The sequence below is a fragment of the Rhodnius prolixus genome, unplaced genomic scaffold, assembly GCF_049639745.1.
Source record: "Rhodnius prolixus isolate KJV_2025 unplaced genomic scaffold, Rpr scaffold_3, whole genome shotgun sequence".
In the NCBI taxonomy this organism is placed as follows: Eukaryota; Metazoa; Arthropoda; class Insecta; order Hemiptera; family Reduviidae; genus Rhodnius; species Rhodnius prolixus.
In genome coordinates this window covers 34,517,295-34,541,791 of record NW_027411603.1, presented here as the reverse complement: position 1 = coordinate 34,541,791, position 24,497 = coordinate 34,517,295, and the positions used below count along the sequence as shown (strand labels likewise).

At 34.7% G+C, this 24,497-nt stretch overlaps 2 long non-coding RNA genes across 2 annotated transcripts; one reads left to right on the top strand and one right to left on the bottom strand.

Moving 5' to 3' along the window:
* Positions 1-145: 145 nt before the first annotated feature.
* LOC141452708 (uncharacterized) lies at positions 146-12,451 on the bottom strand. The gene is made up of 3 exons (XR_012457549.1): positions 12,391-12,451; positions 11,543-11,719; positions 146-842 (listed from the first exon to the last, which is right to left on the bottom strand). It is a non-coding gene; the product is annotated as an uncharacterized lncRNA (long non-coding RNA).
* On the top strand, positions 7,392-21,366 carry LOC141452709 (uncharacterized). Its single transcript, XR_012457550.1, has 3 exons — positions 7,392-7,949; positions 14,329-14,746; positions 20,187-21,366. It is a non-coding gene; the product is annotated as an uncharacterized lncRNA (long non-coding RNA).
* Positions 21,367-24,497: the final 3,131 nt, after the last annotated feature.

Below are 24,497 nucleotides of genomic sequence, written 5' to 3'. Positions count from 1 at the left end.
CTGTATAGTAAGTAGAATTTACTTTAGAAGACAACTTACTATAAATTTTATGGTACGAATTATTAAGAGCTTTAGAAATGTTTAAGTTAATATAGTACTGATTCAAAGCATTAATAATCTTATTAATTTCAGCACCAAACCAACATTTGAAGCCAATTGGCCAATTCTTTAGACCACAAAATTTGTTTTCTAATTATTTCCAGGGCCAATTGTTTAATTAAACGATTATCATATAAATTCAAAATCTTTTTAATGAATCTCAAAAATATTGAGAAGTTAAGAAAACATGTAATGGGCTTGCACCTGTTTCTAAGTAGAGTACATGATTGGGTGTATTTATTGGCAAACGATACAGTCTCTTAATGTATACCCTCTGTACTTTCTCTAATCTTTCCGAGTACTGGGCACCCCAAATTTGACAACCGTACGTAAGGACAGCTCTTGATACCACCCGAGTTAAATACCCCATTTTTGGCAGGAACTGCACAGTTTAACATGGATCTCCAGATTCTTTTACCATCCCTAAGTGATACTCAACGATCGTTATTTAATCCAAAATATAAATAATTTCTAAAACTACATTAAAAAATGAAGATAATGAATAGGAAAGAAAGATAAAAACACGTGAAAAAAGATTTTGTCATCGAAATAGATATTTATTTATTTACAAACATTGCAACATAGTTACAATAAACTTTTATGCACTTATATATGTATATTATACATGTTAAACAAACAAGATAGTAAAATTCTTTAAATTTGCCCATTTAGTTTCAATAATAGCCAACCAAACTGAACGTCCTACTGACATTCTCCTTTCTATATGTTGCCCTTCACAACTTCTGCAAAAGATAGAAGGCTACAAATACCATCTTAGTTTATCTATAGATTATTATCGTGAATTCCAATATCATATTATTGCTTCGTTCAATCGCCTGAGAAGACTTCGTTCATACTTACAAAAATAATAATGAATTTTATTTCAAAGAATAATTTAGTCCAAGAAAAGTAAGTAAGACCTAATCTTATTGGTCAGATGGAACAGTCATAATAATTATTGATTCAGTTCTGAAAACGTTATTTCTGTATCAGCAGTTTTGTTCCTGTAATTGTTTTCAAAAAATGTTTTTACTTCTGACTTCCAGATCGCCGAACCGGTGGGACGTTTTTGTTCTAATTTTGACGGAGAAGTAAAAGCTGTTCTATTAGCACTAAGAACGCTCCAAAATGAGGCAGTAAAGAAAGCAGTTTTGTTCGTTGACTCACAAGCAGCCATTCAGGCTTTAACCAGCCTTGTGAGTAGTGAGTCGTACGATGTTTTAGAAGCACAAATGCTTATAGGAGAACATTTGTCCTTGGGTTGGGAGATATGCCTGCAGTGGATACCCAGCCATTGTGGTATCCAGGGTAACGAAGAAGCAGACCGTCTTGCAAAAACTGGATCGCTAAAAGATCAACCGCAAGCTCCCCTGGATTACGCGACAACGAAAAGACTCCTACGTCATAAATTTAACTCCGAGGCGATAGAGAGTTTTGAAAGGCAGGCAGAAGGGAAAAAGTGGAGGGTTCTGCTTGATCAGGGAGGACGAATTCCCCATAACCTCCCCAGAAACGAATTAGTTGCCTGTTTCAGACTAGCCACTGGACACGATTACCTGCAGGCTCATCTTGCCCGAATTGGAGTCGTGAACAGCCCTACCTGTGTGTTGTGTGGCGTTGGGAGCATGACTGGCTCTCACCTAGATGAGTGCCAAGCTCTTTTAGACATTCAACAACTGCCAATTAGGCAGACTGATAACTATAAGTATCAATCTATTTTATATTGGACTGCTCGAAGTCGAATGGCTGAACGCCAATCATGACTTGGCATTGGAAAAAAAAATAAATAAATAAATAAAAAATAAATAAAATAAAAAAGAAAATGTTTAAATTTCTATTTTATGAAAATAAACAAATAATGGTATTGATATTCAGTAAACAGACCTAACGCGCTGAAAGGTTTCACAGAACACTTTAAAAAAAAAACCTACAAAGTTTACAGAGCTCTAGTTTTAGTGTAGAGGAGAAGGTGGTAATATGGGACGGGGTTGGAAAATTTGGGACACCCCTGTTTTTGTGAAACCAGTAGTGGCTATCTGTTAGTTTTTGGTGCCTTACTACTCTTTGGGGTAGGCTTTGTCTGCTGCAAAAGGCAGCGCCGTCAGCCGAGTGGCAGCTTTGTCCAAGAGAGGACCGTGTTGATTTTGTCAATGGTAAAAAGTTTTCTTAAGGTTGATTTTCCTCTACTTTTGGCTAATACCGAGAAAAGTTGGAATAATTTCTCTTAGACATTAAAAATGTTGGAGGTAGAGGGTTTTAATTGCCAGTATTATGGATTTCAAATATGGATGTATATTGGGAAAAAAAATGAGGTTATGCTGTACGAGGTGTATGATGGTATTATGGGACAGTGTTGTCCCATATCACAACCTCGTTAATCGTCTGTCGAACAAGTGTGAAAAGTGGCACTGAGGACGAAACTAGTGTCTTATACATTTTTTTGTCTACAGGGTACTATAAAGGGCCTAAAGAAGATCATTTCAAAGATTTCTTGACATTTCTCTAAGAAAACTGATTACACCCTAATTTTTATCCTTAATGTACGATAATTGTGTAAATTATAGTTTTGTGGCATATTTAAGGTTTATTTTTACAATTCATGGAGAAACGAGAACATTAACTATTATTATTATGTGTGTCCCATATTACCACCACACTTTCTGAAAACCCAATATGGCACCACGATAGACCTTTTTCAGTCTAACTCCAGACTCCTTGCTGTAATCCACTCAGGATTCCAAATTTACAAAGACAAATAATGACTTGTAAATGAAAAAGTAAATGTTGGATATACAGGCGCTGGAGAAGTACCTCAGAAAAATAGGACATCAATCGAGAAGAGTCAAGGGTGAAAAAAATTCAACAATTATAGCCAGTCTTAATGTAAGTTAAGTGAATTTAGTCAAAGAGAACTGACTGAAGTAAAATGGCCATTTAATTAAAAATACATGGAATTATAATGCTGCAGTTGGTGTTCGAAAGTGGCTTAAAATGGACATGACAGCAAAAAAATCGTACCGTATCCAACAAAAGAGTTTGGTCTAGACTAAGAGAAAAGATGTCGTCTAAGAAAGGAATACGTAAAAAATGTAAGTACATACGTGCCCTACATCGCATAGGCGTAGTTAAGGGAAATAAAATATATATAAAATATAAAATAGTATCTACTTTTCAAGATATATTTTTGTCTTCAAATAAAATGATACTGTGGTAGCCATGAGGATTGTATGAGAGAAAGGTAAATTCATGACCCAAACGTGAAAAACAAACCTCTGAAGATGCGTGAATATGAAACCGGCCACGTACATTGGACGGTTATTCCACGATACTATGCTACATATACTGCAATATTCCTGCACTCTCTGTGTTCTAAACAATAGAATAAAATGAATTCCACCATAATGTCGTTGCACACTTCAAAAATTCAAGCTTCAAGATCCAACATTCTGTCTGCAATGTTTAACCCCCCCCCCCCAAAAAAAAAAGTAGGTTTGTAGGAAAAAGTATAGATTTTGTTAATCTTAGTAAACTAGTGGCTAGTTTTTAGTTACATAAACATTGCTAAACAATAATTCTTCCAGTCGATCTAACCCACCTACATGAAACTGTCAATGTTAACTCGCATACGTTAGATTATATTTTGTTCGTAATGTAGGATAAGTTGGAAAGTGTCGCCTTCTTCGAATAGACTACAGTTTGCATGAAAGAGAGGAAAAAAAATATATCTATATAATGGTAAGAAGCAAGACACGATAAAATGAATAAGAAGATACAATAAGCAATTTCCCGGCCCCAAGACTAGGCATTCGTGGGCAGACAAAAAGATTTATTCATTGTTAGACCATAAACCACTTTCTAGTGCTTGCAATCTCTAATTGGACAAGCTGATCTCTTTTTGTTGTTGCTTTTCTTACAATCCACTCTCTTCGTATACACTGCCTTCTAGATCATCATTTATGTGAGACTCTCTCAAGCTGTGTATACACCTAACTCCACAATTACCGCAAATAATTCAAACATGGCAATTTTTCTTATTTTTCCTCGATAAATTACACTCTATTTCTACTCTTGATTTTTTCGCAGTAAATTGCTGGACATGAATACAATTATAAGGTTTTATTGATTAGCTATATATTTCTCGCAAGCAACATTCTAAGAGGGAGAAATACTTAAGTAAATTTAAAGAGCACTTTATTTATTATTTTAGTAAATACAAAAAAATAGACACTTGTACTAATTGATTGGATTAGATAAGACTTTAAAATTAATATTTACGCTTTTTTTCAATCAATATGTTTAAAGTGATAACTAAGGAACGGATTTTTATGTATTTAAAAATACCAAATATTTAATTAAAATATGCATTTATTTTCGTCAATTATGTGGAAAATATGTGATTTTCTTAAAATATTTTCTGGAATATTTAAGTAAAATGGACACTTTTTTTTATGAAAATAGAATTTTTGGGGGGGGGGGCAAGTTATAATTATTTATACAAGAAAAGAACATTTTTACAATTTATAATAATTTATTAGGAACGAAATAATTTGTTTTTACAAGTTATGATTAATACAACAAAGAACATTTTTACTATTTATAAAAAGATGTGTTAAATTTTCAATTTTGAAAACTTCACTCTTCGAAATTGTTTGCAACCACATGAAATTTCAAATGTTGGAACGTAAAGTGACGACGATCTGGGCGTAAGATGGACTTGTAACGACTAAAAGATCGTTCAACATCTACAGATGTTATAGGTGCCTTGCTGAAAGAAGTTATCTCGTTGATTGTAAAGGGTACACGATGTTCTGAGGTGACTTCTGTTCCACTGATAATATCAGAAATCTGGCAGATGGTCTCCCACCCTTTGTTCTTGCTCAGTACTTCTACCAGTTTTGATCTGATCAGATCTCCCTTACTCCCAGGTATTCCTTCCACCTTTTCGATGACTTTTTTAACGTTGGACACGTTTTCTGTCAATCGAACATTTTGGGACTCAAGTTGGGTAATGGCTTGTGCAAGTAATACGCAATTGTCAGAAATGAATGCAAGGTCGTACCTTAATAAATTATGTTTCTCGAATAAAGACTTGGCTGTATTTATCGCTACTGCTTCTCTTCGAGATGTGAAAGGACATTCTTGATTTTATTGTAGTTTTCATAGTAATACTGAGCTGCTTCCAGCCAAGTACCCCATATTGTCAATATTAGTTCTGGTGGATAGAGATCTTTTAGCATTTTAATGCGACTTGGTGCTTTTAAGAACACTTTTTTAACCGAGGAGATTAAGGCATCTACGTCACTGAACAAAGATCGGACAGTTTCTGCTACTCGATGCAAGGATAAAATACCTGAATAGATTGCCCAGCCTTGACCATGTTGGGGGCAGCATCAGAGAGAAACAAAAGAACTTTTTCATTCAAAACTCCACTGGGCCATAGGATATGCATTGAGGCATCGAAGAATCGTGAAATGGTGGAATGATTGCATTTTTCGAGAACCTCACAGTTCAAAAGGAATGGCTTTGAATCCACATCAGCATCACTGTCAAGTTTTCCAATAACTGCATTGGCAATATACCTGCCCTCAACGTCAGTGGTTTCATCAATTGACACCCAAATCGGTCCATCTTTGATATGTTCTCGAATTTTGGTTAGTGTATCTTTATAGATATCTTCCAGGTAGTTTTTCCGCAGAGTGCTCTCGTCAGGCATTTTTTTCCCAATATAGGTCTCTAAGAATCCTTTGAAATGAGGATTTTTAAGTTTGTGGAAAGGGATATCTGCTCTAACCAAAGCCCGACACAGATCTGTACTCAGAGTATACTTACTTGATGATGGAGATGTAAGGAAGGCTTGATAGGACGTCCTCTCTTTCTTTCTGTTTTTATTCTCTATGTGCGATCCGGTGGCAATATGTTGGGTGACTTGAGAACGTTGAGAGCAAGAAACGCGCTTGTCACAAGCTGTGCAGTACAAAATGTCTCCATCACTTCGAAAAAGTTCTGCTGGAAACTCGCGAAGATATTTAGCAACCAGTTGTTTGTTTGAGGCTGATGTTCGTGGCATTTCACCCAAAAAAGAATACACTAAGTGACCGAACGAAATGAATTGGACACTTCAACGAACGAGCTGAAAGAACAGACAACTTCAAAGAACTAACAAGTGCCCGTTTCTGTTTAGCAGCATTCTGTGTAAATTACAATAACCATTGTACCCACTGTGATTCACAGCCCTACAGTCTGTGGTTCACAGTTCCTGTCAACCACCTCCCAATTATGAAAATATGCCCAAAATGAAAAATATGAAAAAATATGTACATATGTAGAAATATTTATTTATTTTAATCAAATATGTATAAATATGCGATAACATCCAAATACGTGGAAATATGTGAAATAAAAGTAGACTCAAACGGCTTAAAAAGTGTCAGTATGAATACTTCTAGTTGAAAAACGACTGTAAATTGCCTAGAAAAATATATGTAAATACATACGAATCCGTTCCCTAGTGATAACGATACGTATGTGGCGATGAATTTATTTTAGATAGCAGAATGCTGATCAACATTACTTTGTGTTTTTTAAAGGTATTTTGGAATAAAAAGAATGATATTACAATACCCAATTGTCCTGATTGGTTACCATCAAATAACTCTAAGCAAAGTGGTCCTTAAAATTTTGTCAAAATTTATATCTCCTGATGGCTTTTAAAATAAATATAGAATTTCCAGTTTGAGTTTTGCTAACATACCGCATACACACATAAAATAAACAAACTAAAACCCTTTTTCGAACCCTATGACCCTGATATTTACAATTAAAACGATTCTCTTTTTAGCAGTAAGAAATTTAACAATAAAATTATTATTCATTTCGCCATTTTGCTTCAAGGTGAAATTCCTAAATTTGTCATTCTGTGAGAAAATTCAAAAAAAAAAAGAAAAAGTGCATAAACAACTTAATGAATGAATCAATGAAGTATATTTCATTAAACGTAAAACAAAATGAAAGTAGTCAATAATATTGAATGAATATTAGATGCATTCTTTGGTGCATTAGTCAGTCAGACTGCTGGCTTGGAAAGTGGCTTGTCCTTGCCAAGGTAATGTACAAGTCTGCCTACACGCCTTTACTGATCTATTAGATAAATTAGCTGTTTTTTCTTTCAATTATACAAGTAGCATTGGCTGTCAATAAGTACAAATATTTTCTTCATTTTTTTTTCCATTGCCAACTAAATCTTTTAAAGTTTAAGAAATTATCACCAATGAATTTCTTTCTCCCTTCACGGATTTAATTTAAATTTCTAACCTCATTTTCTCTTAGCAGTCTGCCAAGAAAAATTTCAAAAGTTTTTTAACCTTTGATGAAGTGTCAAAATAAAATATGAAAACATTGTCGAAATTGAGATCTTCACATAGAAAATATGGGTAGGCTTAATCATGGAACCAAATAGAAAGCTTATGCCACTGCCTAGAGTCAAAACATTGCAATTAGCAGTATTCATAGCTACTTGTATTGAGTACCATCTTGTGGCCGGCATTGGAACTAGTAAATTTAGGTAATAAAAATTAACTGATTATTTAAACGAATTATTACTCTTCACCAAGAAATTGTATAACTGAAACAATGTATGAGATTTTATTGCCAAAGTGAATTATTTTCTTTAATTCTTACTGTTCCTCGCACACCCTTCCGGAATGTAAACATTTGTTAGGTATAGAAAAGCTAAGTTAAAAGTTGAGGTTAATACGATACAAGGAGAATTAACGAAAAAAAAGCTTACTAATTGAATAGAATTTCAAGTTAAAGATGGAGGTTGAATATTTAAGATGAGTCTGATTCTGACCGTAAGTAGATAATTAATTCAGTAGATAGAAATGCCCTTCTCAATTTATTGATTATTTGGGAAATATGCATAAGTATGAAACTCAGATTCTGTAGTTTTTGTGTACACAAACATTTGGTAAATGAGCCTTTCACTGCACCAACTGATAGTCTCCATTTTTTGAAATAACTTAAATTTAAGTGACAAAGCACATAGCTTTTTATATTTATGTAAAAGTGCCATCAGAGGGTGCTGACGACGCCATACAGCCTGAAGTTAGGTTATAGTCTAGGAAGGTTTAGCGTCACTTTAGAGTGTTTACGTTACAGTGCTTAAAGACGGTGAAATATAAACTAGTAATTTAATTATTCTTTACAGTCTTTACAGAATAATAAAATCTGTTTCGAAAACCGTCTTACATTTATAATAAATTACCCAAATAATGAAGATTAACACCATTAAATGAAAAACAATTTTTGGCCATTGAATAATAAATAATTTAGTCCATTATTTTTAATGAGGGAGCGTTACTTTTATTTTTCAATTGGTTGTAAAATAATAGCAGCAACTCCAGAGAAAACCTACAGCTCACTGCTTCGACAGTAATTTAAAAAAAAGATAATTATTAGTGAATGAAACAGGAGAGAAAACTGAAGAAACAGGGAGTAGAATGAAGGTAGGGAGAGTGATGCACATCATAAATAAAATAAACATGCCATTGAATGTAAATTTTTTTATTACAATAAAAAAGATTTTTTATACGCCATTGTTGTTTTCTTGTAGAAAATGTTGTATTTGTTGACAGAAATAGCGGAGAATAAAATAGGCAGTTGGATCTTTTTATTTTATTTTTGTTGTAGAGATGGTCTTCCGTTATAAGCAATGTATGAACAGGAAAGCGTAGGAGTGCACATAAAATATCTCTATTGTAGATTTAGAAAATTTAAAGCAAATATACTTTTATGATTTTTGTTTCGCCATTTTAAAAAGGCAATTAAATTTAATAAGTCTGTGGATTTAAAAACATTTTTTTTTAAAAAAAAAAATGTCCAAATAAGATGATATGATTATTTCAGCCGATCACTGCTCAACTCGATTAACTCCATAAAACAAAAACTGTGACTGTGTCATAGACACGGCCGTGTGTTGTATGTGAATACGTTTACGTAACGAGTTATATTTTTTATATAAAATATTTGTATTTATATATTTAGGATGAAATCAAGGAAACAAATCGACGATCGAACACAATCTATGCCTATACAGTCCGTTGTCCATGTAGAAGCGATTTCATCATCCCACTTTCATAATTTCAACCGCCCCAGCTGCAGATGAACTGACACCGTCGTTGATCCGCTCGGCCGCATTCATTCTTTTACGTTTCCGACACGGCTTTACTCGGTCATATGGTGTTTTATTATTACCATTCGAATTTTCTTGAGAAGCCCTTTAAAACCGTACGAGGGGGTACCCAAAAAAAACCGGAATTATTTTTTAAAAGCTATTTATTTACAAATTTTTTACAGAACAACCTTATCCCCTTCAAAATACTCTCCATTACAACTAATACATTTGTCCCACCGGTGCTTCCACTGTTCGAAACATTTTTTGTAGTCATCTTTAGAAATGGCTGACAGCTCCTTCTTCGTTTTTTTCTTGACCTCTTCAATGTTGTCAAACCGGTGACCTTTCATGCCCTTTTTCATGCGTGGAAATAAGAAAAAGTCGCACGGAGCCAGGTCAGGCGAGTAAGGTGCGTGGGGCAGCGGAACCATGCCATTTTTAGCCAAAAACTGTGTAACAGAGATGGCTGTGTGTGCAGGTGCATTGTCGTGGTGGAAGAACCAGTCTCCTGTTTGCCACAAATCGGGTCTTTTTTGGCGAACACTATTGCGCAATCATTTCAAAACTTCCAAATACAAGGTTTGATTGACGGTCTGACCTGGGGGGACAAACTCTGAATGGACTACGCCTTTGGCATCAAAAAAGCAAATCAGCATTGTTTTGATGTTTGACTTGACTTGACGACATTTTTTTGGTCGGGGTGAAGATGACGTCTTCCATTGGCTCGACTGTAGCTTTGTTTCTGGGTCATAACCATAGCACCATGACTCATCACCAGTAATGACCTTTGACAGAAAGTCTGGATCAGTTTCAAGCTGTTGTTTCAAAGCACATGTTTCAACTCGATGTTCTTTTTGATTGTCAGTCAGAACTCGAGGAACAAACTTGGCAGCAACCCTTTTCATCCCCAAATCTTCCGTTAAAATTCGCTGAACCGAGCTCCAAGATAACCCACTACTCTCTAACAGTTGATCAATTGTCTGTCGACGGTCTGTGAATACCAGCTCTCGAATTTTTTCAACATTTTCGTCGATTCGGGCAGTTGATGGACGTCCAGAACGAGGTTTGTCATCAATCGACATGTCGCCATTTTTAAACCGAGTAAACCACTCGTATACTTGAGTTTTTCCCATAGCGTCATCTTTGTAAGCTGTTTTCAACATTAAAACACTTTCAGCAGCATTTTTGCCGAGTAGAAAACAAAATTTCAGAGCTGCACGTTGTTCACTTAAACTTGCCATCAAAAAAAATCGAAAAAAGAACAAAACAGCGCTGGTAAAAACAATCACTGCAGATGAACAGAACGAGCCAGGCAGACAACACAGGCAGGACTGAACTGGCAAGGAATTGCGCTATACACGTCTAGCGGCAGAAATGCGTACTACATAAGCTCCATGCGCGGCAACGCAATTCCGGTTATTTTTGGGTACCCCCTCGTATACCATCCCTGTATTTGGTTTTGGCTTTTCGACGCGTATAAGCCGACATTATATATTTTTTTTATTCAAACACCTTATTATATTCACTGTTACTATTTTACACTAATGTTTTACATATCGTGCTTCCCCCTCCACAGCGCGCGATGCGTTACAGTCCTCGCTTATCGTAATGAATTCTTTGATCCTTTAGCTATCCAGTGGTCTAATTTAATTTTGGATGTGGAAGATAGATTCGAAACTATAATGCCAAACTGTATCCCCCGTTTTTGTTATTATTAGGTTCTTTGGATTGCCTCCATTTAATAGCAAATTTAAAGACGTATTCACGTCAAAATTGGAGAAATGGTGTGAAATAATGAAAAAAAAAAAATTTCATACCCAAACAGAAGCTCTCGGTACCTAAAAATACCCTGCAAGCCATTTAGCGCTCACGATAAAAACCTGGAATCATCGACAAATCAATAATTGGAACCCACACATTTGACTAAAAAGACTTGAACTTAACCGCAGAACAAATTACTGTTGTGACTAATTGACTGAAGAATCAAAGTTATCACTGAAACACAAACGACTAATGTACAACAGCGTAACTCAAATCGATCTGGACTTGGAACTGTGGGATTCAACCAAACTTTCAAATTCACCAAAAAAAAAACCAGTCTTTTCAATCAAAAATACTTTGTAAGATTACAAATGCTCCATTTTATGTCTCAAACTCTACTTTCCACAACGACCAAAAAATCTCATAAGTAACTGACGACTCTAAATCTAAATATAGAAAATTCTTTGAATTTATTCTTTTCTGCACAAATCCTCTTATTCAAGAGCTTACCTTAAGATCGTTTCTAGATCATCCTCTATGCCAATTGAAACGCTGTTGGCCTCGTGGCCATCTCCAGTAGTTTAAGAAACAAGAAATTGTTGCCCGTGGGCAGCTTCTCTCCTCCAGCTGATCCAGTCATGAAGTCTTCTATCATATTCACTGATTGCATTTTATCCTTTTTGTAGACTGAGAGTAGCAAATATTGAAAAAAAAAAAATGCAAATGTTAATCCTGGTAACGTTGAAATTGGCCTTTCAGTTACAAAATTTCAAATAAGAAATTGTATTTTAATTTACCCACTCAATAACCATTAACCTTCGGTAGCCCAAAGATTAGCAAGGTTTGCTATTTTTTTTTAAATTGTAATTTGGTTTAAAATTGATTTTTTAATCCAGAAATCTTAAGTACCCACTAACATTATAACTTATTTATTCATATTTCTTCTCATTTATTTAACTGCTTCTTTACTTCTATTGCTTTATAACATTCCTAACTAACGTTATTTTAAGGAAACTAATGCTACTACATTAATTTAACTTGGGTAGCAAACAGTTCTTATAACCATCAATTACATTATTTTATGAGCTAGAAATTAATTCCATCCTTACTTTATTTTATATATACTGAAAACTTATATAAGAAATTGAAATTATAAAATCACATATAGAGATTTAATAAATAATTGATACTGAAAGTAATTTAGTAAGAAACACTTATAGCTTATAGCAATGGTTAAAATATATATAAATTCAGCATCTGTAGAGTGTCGAGTCATCAAAACAATCACATGCAATAACAGCCAAGTATTTACTACACTCCTAGTTGTTTCTCAATTTCTAAAAATAATTTCTACTTACTTATAATTTGATTCTAAAATATGTTCGACATCTTTAACCCTAGAGCAAACAAGTATATCAGTCTGAAGGTTACATATCGATTTTTTTTTTGTTTTAGGTCGTTTGTCTATTTACTCATTTTGATAAGTATCGATTGTCCCGTGTTCAACAGTACTAATATATTATTACAAGGAGAGAAGTATGACGGCTAGTTTGGACAGGTGATTTAGTAATCCAAGCAGCGTCTACTTTATTTTGAACTAACAACACCGAATTGGGCTACTAAATTGAAAACATCAAAGTACCTACTTGTTTGAGTCAGTGGCTGTTTACAAACAGCTTTCCAGACGTTATTCTATATCTCCAGGCCAATCTCTGACGCCATATCTTCTTTCTCCACTATTACTGTTTCTCCAGTTAACCGTATAAAAGGTTGATTTCTTATGGCAGTCAGTCGTTGCCATTACAAAAAGTCTATTGAGGATCCACAATCCTTGAGCTCTCTCTCCTAGACCTTCTGTTTTATTAGATTTAGGAGTCTGGAGTGGGGCTTCTAGTTAAAGTTGGAATGCGTGTTGCAATTCCTTATCCAAGTGCTGATATTTTAGAGTCAATAGACGCATCTCTTAAACGGAGTACTTGCAGTTTCCTCTTTTTCCTGGAAAAACCAGTGATCCGTACTACCCGTACTAGTACCGAATAGCTAATATTAAACTTTTTCACCTCCTTTTGCCCTAAGGTTTCTACCTACCAGTCCTGCGACTTACAGTATACCCACACTTTGGGGGATGCTCCTATAATCCGTTTTGTCTGCCGCAAAGAATGTCTGGAAACCTCACAGGCTAGGCGATATATCGTCTACTTATCTTGGTTTCCTTAACCAATGGCCTACAAAGAAGGAAAAACCTTGGTTTGGTACATCGAATGTCCAATAGTTCCTCACTGGTCATAAAACCGTTACTTAGCCTGATAGCCGTCTAGCTGAGTATCAAGATTACGACTCTAGAAGTGCTTTTCTTCCGCCTTAAGATATCTGCAGCAAAGTTAAGTCTGAGTTCCTGTAGCTACCATCTGGGTTTCCAACCTTTTATTATGGTTATGTCTTTTTTTTAAGTCGTCATTTACCCCCATAGTGCGACATGTTAATGGTTACTAAGTTCAATTTCAAGCTCATTGAAGACGCATTTAGAATCTTAGACCTATTTACCCCTAAAACCCTTGTGAGTGACTTCTTTTACCGTCCTTATGAAATGATTTGTACTCTTTTAAGAGAAATTTTTTAGTTGTGAGATTGGCAAAAAAGATTTGTAGATCTGGAGGAGCGATTGAAAGTTAGAGGGAGGTCGGAGATTTAGGTTAAATTCATGGACAAGGCATACCGATTTAGACACTACAGAAGAGTTAATTTTTTTTTAAAATAAATAGAATTAGAACTGTTGGTCTAGTGGTCAAGAGCTTGGCTTAGTGAGTGAGAGATCGGCAGTTCGAATCCCGCGTATGGCTACTTTTTATTTGTTAGAAAAAATTGTTTATAGCAAAGTATGAGCTTCCGCCTCCGTCCACCACACCTAATTGGTAGTTGGACGTTAAATAGGCGATTACTTTACTTTTACCGAGGAGATGAGAATTTTGAAGTTTACAACACTTGAAACTGTTTAATTTAATGACAACAATAAGGCAAATAACTTAAAAATATTTAATTTATAATTAGATAACAATTACAAACAGCTAGACTATCGGGCAGGCAAACAGCGTGGTTGAGTTTAAACACGTGACGAATACTTCGCTTTCTTTTTTTTAAAAAAACCCCTAAGTTTGGGGGGTCTCTCGTATCTTTTGACCTCAATAAGGGCCATCTACACCAAAACCTGGTCTTTATATTTTTCAATTATTTTCACTGATCCTGTTGCAATTACAGTATACTCCGTAAGAATTGGTAATAATAATTTTTCTTTTCAGTGCGCATGCTGCTTCGTAAAGTGCAATTAGATTAGAATATTGATTCACAGAATTATCTACCACTAATCTATTTGAACAGAGCAAGCTGCAAAGGACAAGGAAAAGCAACCAAATGCTAGATATAAAAGAAGTATTATGGTTGAATTGTAGCAAGTGAACATTTCTGAGATGTAAACATGGATGAGAAGGATCTGATACGCCTAATAGGGCAGAACTAACTGAAACATTAACCAACTTCTTAAAATATATAAACTAGAATGATACATTGTACAAAATTTTGAAGCGGCTATGGATTGTTAATGCACTGTTGTGATAAAAGAAGAACTAGAAGATGAAGTCGGCACCCTACTGTGTTCATATTAAGGACTCCTTTTTGGAGGTACCTATATCGTATATGATTTGTGCCTAAAGAAATCAGGTTAGATTGTGTGGTCTAATATTGCTATTATTATCTATCCTATTCTAAATTAACACTTGTCATCTGTTCTAAAATATTTTATATGAGAATTTATTACTCCCTTGTCTACGCATTTTTCAACAATAATCATAATTTAATAAATTATGAATGAGTGCAATTAAGAGTAATAATTTCAAAGGTTTTTGTGATGTATTTTGAACCTAGTGATGCTTAAAGTCCAGAAATCAGGAAGATATTTATTTAAAAATCTACAGCTCCGTTGCTTAATTTCCATTATACTTAATAACTTTCATAAATTTTGTTTGCTTGAGAATTGAGTCCAATACAAAGAATTGGACATTTATAGTAGAAAAACAAATAATAAAATAAAATAAAAAGCAAAAAAGTAATAAATAAAAACTTAGTACAGTAAAAGTGCTACTTTCACAATGTTGCCACCGTAGCCGAGTGGTTAAAGGCGAGGCCCCCAAAGTTATTTCGTGCAGTATTGGGGTTGTAGTTGCTAGGTTCGATTCTCGGTCTACACTTTAAATTTTTATTTAATCGTTAATAATAGATATTTATACTGAAGAAATTTGCTAGTTACCTCTCTGCCCGTGAGGTGTTAGTTATACTCGTACAGGGTGATCCATTTAAAACGCACCAATCGCTAAAAACTTTTTAGGAAAGCGGAATTTCGAAAAAACTCATGAAGTAAACTATATGTTTGTTTTTTTTGGTCTAGTTTTCAAATTTTCTAACCCCGATGCTGTATCTTCATTTTTGGCGGAGTTACGGGCAAAAAGCTGATTGAGGTTGCATAAGGACCACTGGTTTTGACAATGATTATGAAAACTACATAAAAAATTATGAAAAATGACGTTGTCCTCCGTTTCGATATCCCTAATATTTGTCGAGATATTTAAGATCCAAGTTACAATTTTATCTATTCGTGAACGGTTTTCGATATCAATTTTCCACCAGAAATACACGTTTTGGGAGATCTTCTGACCGCAAAAAATGTTATTAGTGACACAAAGAACAAAAATAATAATAATTAAAGATTTTAAAAAAATGTAGTGTAATGTAATGGTTATGGGAGAATCAGGATAAATTTCTTTTATCAAATAAAAGCAACCATCACATCATTTTTAATGCACCCAGTGTGCAAGACTTCTTGACCTATGATTAGGGTAAGAATATCTTGCCAGGGAGGAGTGAGTGTTGGTTTAGTGGTCATGAGCGTGGTTTTGTAAGTGGGAGATCCCTAGTTCGAATCCCGCGGGTGCAGTCATTCACAATACTTAATACATCATAACACTTTTTTAAATAAAATGTAGTCATACGTGGGATTCGAACTGGGCACCTCACACTTACAAAACCACGCTCTTGATCACTAGACCAACACCCTGGCAAGATATATGTTACCAGAACCTTGCAAAATATGGCATTATTTTTTTTAAAGAATTGTTTTTTCTTGTGTTTTTATGATTAAGACTTTCCCACTTTTAATTTCAGCGAGGAAAAAATATTGTGATTATATTTTTGCAGCACGATTTTGTAAGTTTCAAAGAATAACGAAAGATTTTCTGGTCTCCACAAATAGTACCTCTACTTCCACTTATACGAGGGTCGTTTGAAAAGTCCGTGCAAAAATAAAAACTACTTAATTTTTTAGGGTAAACCTTTTTTATTTTTCAACATAGTCTCCTTTTAGGCTTATACACTTCGTCCAGCGCTGCTCTAGTTTGTTGATCCCTTCCGAATAATAGGATTTGTCCAAGTCTGAAAAATAGCCATTCGTTTCTGCAATCACCTCCTCGTTTGAATAAAATCTTTTTCCCGCCAGCCATTTCATCATATTGGGGAACAAATAGTAGTCCGAGGGAGCCAAGTCTGGAGAATAGGGGGGATGTGAAACGAGTTGGAACCCTATTTCCATTAATTTTGCGACCACAACTGCTGAGGTGTGAGCTGGTGCGTTGTCGTGATGGAAAAGGACTTTTTTGTGGGCCAATCGTGGGCGTTTTTCTTGCAGTTCGGTTTTCAAACGGTCCAATAACGATGAATAATACGCACCTGTAATAGTTTTACCCTTTTCCAGATAGTCGATGAGGATTATTCCTTGCGAATCCCAAAAGACAGTCGCCATAATCTTTCCGGCCGAAGGAACGGTCTTCGCCTTTTTTTGGCGCAGATTCCCCCTTGGTAACCCATTGTTTAGATTGTTCTTTGGTCTCAGGAGTGTAGTGATGTATCCATGTTTCATCCACATTGACGAAACGACGCTTAAAGTCCTGCGGATTCTTCTGGAACAGCTGCAAACCGTCCTTGCAACACTTCACACGATTTCGTTTTTGGTCAAGCGTGAGCAATCGCGGCACCCATCTTGCTGATAGCTTTGTCATGTCCAAATGTCCAGAACGTTCAGCGTCACTTGTGCCCATATGGCCACTCCGAAAATTTTGAAACCACTTATAAACTGTTCTAATCGAAGGTGCAGAGTCACCATAATGTTTATCAAGCTTCTCTTTAGTCTCCTGAGGCGTTTTGCCTTTCATAAAGTAGTGTTTAATCAACACACGAAATTCTTTTTCGTCCATTTTTTGAAAATCACTCGACTTCCTCCTCGATTCAAACGAATGCCAAACACAAAGAAATAGACCGATCTGGCTGAAACTTGGTGTGTGTTCTTCCAAGAGATGCTACTAACTAAACAAAACCTCGATACGCGCCAGTGGTGCTATCTCTCTGACTTTGCACGGACTTTTCAAACGACCCTCGTATTTACCTCTTGTGATTATTTAACCTCTACAGAGGACACCTTTATATCATAGCACAGTCCCTGAGAGAGACATAAATTCATGACGAAATGTTTGGCAATAAATCAAAAGTTTTTCTTAGTAAAAACAAAAACAGTACAAAATAACCAATAATTAAGTTCATTCAAATACATTATTTAAATCCTTTCCTTCTTAATATTTGTTATTAATGTTGGCACAAACAAAAGGAAAAATATCAGGCTTAATTTAACTTTATATGGGATTAATTAACATAAATTAATTGCCCCAGAAATGAATAAGAAACATTTCAATTAGTTTTGTCAACAAAAACATTGAGATAAAAATATGAAAGAATTGGAATAAAAATAAAGGAAATGTGATTTAAAATCATTTATTTTTTCTGTCGTATAACTGGAACACGTTCAGCTGAGGGATTAAGATGTAAAGGAAGCAGTTATTGATCCAAAAGGTCGCCATTCTGATAGTTGAAGGTTTCGCATTATTTGTGAACTCATAGGCGTCTTAATGCTTTACTTTTTGTTTATTTTGTTACAAATATTTTAGTGTACAGTCAACAAAACTGTTGAAAACTGTTATTGTGAAGTTGCTAATTTGCTTTATGCCGTATACGAGGTGTGGCTATTAAATAACGAGACTATTGCTGTAAAATATTTTATTTTAAATTTAAACATATTTAGTTATTATCACCTTCAATATACACCCCTCCCCTATCCCTACAACGCTCCATGCGAATTTACCATTGTTCGAAACAGTGCTAGAAGTCTTTTTCTCTGAGCTCCTGCATGACGCGTGCCGCTTTTTCTTTCACAGCATCAACGGACTGAAATCGTGTTCCTTTTAATGCAGATTTGACTTTAGGGAACAGATAAAAGACATATGGGGCCAGGTCAGGCGAATAAGGCGGATGGCCTAAAACTGGGATGTTGTACTTGGCTAGAAAAGTCTTGACAGACAATGCAGTGTGAGCCGGCACGTTGTCTTGATGGAGAACCCATGACTTGTTCTTCCACAAATCGGGTCGTTTTTTCCTTACTCTTTCAGGGAGTTGAGCAAGCACCTCACGGTAGTAATGTTGATTAATTATAATCGATATTTTCATCCGTTTTGGACGTGGAAGGGCGATCCGAGCGGTCATCATCTCCGACGTCTTCTCGGCCATCTTGGAAACGCTTGAACCACTCAAAAACTTGCGCACGTGATTAACATTCATCACCATAAACTTCTTTTAATAAAAGATAAGTTTCAGTAGCGGTTTTATCAAGTTTTGATGTAAATTTTCACGACAATTCGTTGCTCTACTACATGTGTAGTATCATGTTTTCGGCAAAACGAAACTAACACCTCATACACAAACGACGGTTCCGGTCAGACAGATTTCTCTACAAACACGTGAAACGCTGCAATCGAAAGAGAAGGCTTTACGCTGCACAGCTGTCGGTGTTAGGATTTGGCGCATGCATAGTTCTTCTGTGGCATCATCAGTCTCGTTATTTAATAGCTACACCTCGTATGTATATTTGGTGGAATATAAAGACTGAATTTTCGGTTTCTGCTTGAAAGTATTAGTAGTGTAACTGCATGTTTCAATGTACGATATACTTGATGTTTCTCTTCATTAGTACTTCCACACCGATATCAGCAAAACGTTGATCAATCCAAGCAGTTAGAAGTGACTATCAAGATAAATGTACAAGTCGATAAATGCCATAAACGCGACTACAACAAAGGTAACCCAAAACAGAGAGAATTTCAAATCATTCTTTATCACTCAATACGATAAATATATCATAAAGAAGGGTTGACTTTACATCTACTAGGCTTTTTAAGCTTAAGGGGATGGTACAATGAGTATCTATAGCTGCAGTGTCTAGGGGTATAAAAGAGCCGCACCGTTTGCTAATAATAATAGCGTCTGATACCAATGTTTCTTTTTGGAGTAAACAAGTTAATTGAAGTAAAGGTGATTGTAGGAGTTGAGAAATCACTTTGAGTTAAATTGAGGTTGTTAAAATAATTTTAGAAGCGAATAAGTCTAGCAGCGTTTTCAGGTGATGCCAGCCAAACCCATTCTTCGGATTTTCGTTCTTTGTAATTTGCTGTTACCATAAACGCGTGTATCTAACAACATATAATGGAAACTTTTAATTCAGTCACCCATGCAAAATCTATTAAAAGCCATTTCCATTGAAACGTTGGTAGTTTGTCACGAGGGACAATAATAAACCAAAAAAAAAAAAACATTGGAATCCATGAATGATTCCCAGGATTTTAATTTAAACAAGAAATGTATGTCCTAGGTGTCTAACAGAAGTTATTTAGTTGGTGTGAGTATAGACAGGTAGCGCTGTATGGAAGAAGTAGTTACTACAGTGTAAGTAACAAGTTGACAGAGAGGTGGGGGTTGCCGGGGCCTATTCCAAGTGTGTTGCCCATAGTCAACACACAGTCCCTGATTACATTACAAATAACTTCAGTATAACAACTCTAATAACTCACGTGTACAATAACCAATCACTGTAGATTGTTGTAACATAATGTAACGTTACCTTCCCACCGTATACTAACTATTCACTAAACTATAAGTCGTAGCACATACGAGTACTTCTACTAATGGTGCAGTAGTTACACTGTAATAATAATATTGATTCTAATTTCAGGAGTGTACTAGATCTTGAATATCAACAATAAATATTTATTATCTCACTAATTTACAACAAATGACGTAACAGTTCTTCAGAATTATTTTTAACAGCAAAAACAGGACGAAAATAAATACCGCATTTCATTTTTGGTATTTTTTTTTAATTAGATTTTTCTTTCCATGTGCGAACTTTTGATTTTAAATTTTCATTGTTTTGTGGTCTCCTGAGAAGGACTAAGTGTATTTTTCAAAAAATTTATCAGAAGACCGAAATGTTCAAAATAAAGAAGTAAGGAAGAAAATTAGCTTAAAAGAAATCAAAAAGGAAAGTTTGGTGAAACTTAAATGGTACTGGCAATTGAGAAAATGGTCCTGATAAGGGAGCCTCAGGATAGATGAAGGCGATGAAGTCCAGCAAAGACATGAATGGAGGACATGAAACCGGCAAGAGGTTTCAGAAATGGAGATTGTTGGTATAAAGTGATTCGGACAAGAAGATACCTGATTGTAAACCCAGAAAGGAAGTAATACATTTTAAGTAAGAAAGACCAATAATTAACAAGATCAGAGATGGAGTTACGATTAGAAGGGCCATTTAAAGGTTTTAAGTGAAGGTTAGTCTGATGATATCCAGGGATAAGACCTGGATTATGATTTTAGAAGACTTCCTTGGGGATTTGTGGGATATTTACGCCAAGTTATCATTGCTTAATACTTACAATAAAGCTCAGGAAAGTCTGCGAAGACAGAGGTGGAAATGCGTCAGTAAAAATAATACATTCTAGGTGGTCGACTAATTTGGCCTCTAAAGAAACTAACAGGCTATTGTGTTGGTTCGAGTAAGCGCTGAAGTTCACAACTTCATCTGCCATTGCACTTAGTAAAACTTAAAAGTTAGCCTCAAAACTACTACTAGAAAGTGGCATTAAATCCAAAGTGTAGGTCAATAGTCTAGCCTTTAAGAAAGCCATCCAATGATGAGTGATGTTTACAGACGGAAATTTAGGTGTTGCGTCGCTAGACTGGATTCCCATGAAGAGGGAAATGGATTGGTATTTCTTGAGGAAGCAAAGGCGTCTAGGCGGATATACCTAAGTTAATTTTTTAAGAAAACTTATGTGAAGTTGTAACAAATAAAATACATGTTTTTAATTTAAAAACTATTGTAAGTTTAAGTTGAACAAGGAGAAATGCAATCAAAGAATAATTGGCGCCGCTTTAGTTGATTATTTCAATGTTATCCAGTTAAATTCCAGACTTAAAGTAGCAGTCAGACATTTCATTAGTTTTTGTATGCAGAAACTGCCTTGGTTTTTTTTTTTTATTTATTTTATTTAATTTTTTTGAAACCTACCTTCCATTCTTCCACTTAATCATCGGCCAGCTTGCTGCTGATTCAGTTAGTAGTCAGTATGTAATGGCGACAAATAAAATAAATTAAAAAAAAGTGATGTCTTTAACTTGTTCACACGAACACACAAATAGAACATGGTGCACAATTCATGGCCAGTATCAAGAGTTAAGTGATGAGATTTACCGCCAGAAAATCATTTGACATTACCTATAATGTTAGTTCATTACAGGGCCAATAGATAGCTCTTATTTATACGTTGTGATCACGCTCTCGTTACACCTGTGTAAATTGACAAGAACTATAATTTCAATCTGGTATCATAAATTATTATTTTATTTCTTTTATATATATATATATATAATTTCTATTTTTATTTCTTTAATATATATATTATAAATCATGTGGTCTATAAAACCAACTTTAAGCCGTCCTATACTGCAAGAGAAAAGTATAGTTTCTTCATCTAACTTGGCTACTAGTTGTTTTTCTATCTGTCTACGACCGTGTAATTGTGCAACCGGGTTCCATGTTATTTAAAGATTTATTGATTTACTATTGTAGATGTTGTTGACTTTATTTTTGCTTTATGAGATAATTATCATATATACTGCACTATTTAAATATATTTTACCACCGTTCTCGTCCTTTATATTACTTTATTAAATGAGGTATAATAAAACTAAAAGGACTATTCTATATGTATATATATACGTATTCAGTTATAAATACATTCACTAATTCAATTAAGATAATGTTTGTAATAATAAAAAATTCATTCAGTTGATTATTAACTATTATTAATCTTATCACCCATTATTTATTTATAGCTAAATACTTTGGTTTCATAAAAACAATAAGCCACTTTTCAACAAGCCTCCCAATTCTCGTTGAATTTAAAAACGGTTGCCATTTATAACTTTAAGCGTGCAGTCATTAATATTGAGCTCTTTAAATTGCTTCAGTAGTTTTATTATACCTTTGTTAAGACTTTTTTCTTACTAGGTAAGGAAAGTATAATGATAAATCAAATTTACGATTTAATGCTTTCACTTAGAAATATCCTTTTTGAGGTCGGTCCCCTCAAAGTCCGGAATTTAGTTTTTTAGGAAATGATCTATAAATTTTGATTTTCTTTAAACTCTGGACCCTGGTTCCGTAAGTGGAGAATAAAGGTCAACGGAATTAATTCTTAAGATACATTCTTTACACTTAATCGAAAAATACTCCTTCTTGTGTTTTCCCTAGAAAGAATCAAGTTCCTCTACTATCTTGACTAGCGACTTACGTGGAATCTACACACTAGACTCAAACGATTTTAACTTAACCAAAGTTATCAAATGCCAGCGTTTCCCAAAACCAGCGTACCATTTGGTAGTACATCATGCCAAATTGTACCACTTCGTAAAAGTGATTGTATTTCGTGAAATTTGTAATTCAGAGTGTGTTATTTTACTATTATTATCTTTATTTGTATAGAGATACAATATATCGTATATCTGTTACAAAGGAGTTCAAGTTCACTTTATAAACTTTGTAAAGTGTAAGATCTTAGTTTTAACACTTTTTTTAAATAATTAAAAATTGCTTACATATTTTACTCTTCAAAATTATTAATTAATTTACAAAGTTCTTCTCTAGGATTATTATATTTGTGCCCGAATCTCCTAAATTAATTTCTTTTAAGCATTCAACTAGCTGTAAGTACCAATTAAATTTAATGTTGCTTGGATAGAAGCTTACTCATTACAGTCTCTTTAAGCAGATCTTTACATAGTTATAATTTAAGTTCTGTCACATGGTAATTCTATTAAATTTTCTTCATTTTTTGTTGATAATGATGTAGATTTTCCTAAATTTTCTTTATAGAAGGGGTTTGAAATTCAATTATCAGTTATGTTTTCGGGTTTTGGAAAATTCTCCATGAAAGACAGTTTTAATTATGTTGAATGTGCTATTATATTTTCCCCTACATCTTAAGACAGACCAACCTTATTACTGTACATATTAACAACTTTACTGTATAATATTATTAAATAAAATAATGTTTATGTATTTTTTTTTTTTTTTTTGGCGCATCAACAGCTGAGGTCATTAGCGCCCGGAGCTTTTTCCAGTGCACTGCCGGCCTCCGGACAGTGTTCTCTCGTTACAGACAACACTGTCCATCACCGAACAGTGAGCTGTAAGAAGCTCCTAGAAAGAGAAAATCAGGGTCAGCTGCTGGATTCGAACCCGGGACCTCCGCGTGGGAGTCCAGTATGCTAACCTCATAGCTAATCCCTTCCCTAATGTTTATGTATTATCGGAAAAAACGTTTCTCTGGTATTTTTATGATTTAACTTTTAATATCCGCCATTATAGATTATTTTTTTCGTACCACAGGTTGGGAAACGCTGGCTTAAACTATCGCTTGACAAAAGATCTAAAACTGATTCTTACAAACAAGAAAAGATTTTACTTAGCCCTGTTATAGGATCCTAGGAAACGACAAAGTGTTTGAACCTAAACAGAATACAAACCATCCAGTCTAAAATAACCCATTAATCACCCATTAATATAAACAATCATACCAACCACACTGACCTGCGAATACCATTTTCTTCCTGACCTTTCCCAGTCCCGCTATATCGAATTCCGCACCAGACCTTCTCTACATCTTGAACCCTTAATAGTTCCATATCATTCTCAAAGTCGAATCCTTCTCGTAGGCTGAAAAGACGCAGATAGCCATCTCTATCATCTGGTTGAAAACAAGAGGATACACATTGAATTCAATTCAATCGTTTCCTCGAAATAACCGTCTTGAATCGTTGAATTTACCTTGATTCAAACCCTATTATAGTTTCAATGTAAAACACAAACAAAATAATAGTTGTAAAAAAGAGGTGTACCTAATTGGTGTTTACTCCAAATAACCTGATACTTAAGAACTTCAGAGGAAATACAACTATCATCCAAGAAGTTCTCTTCATC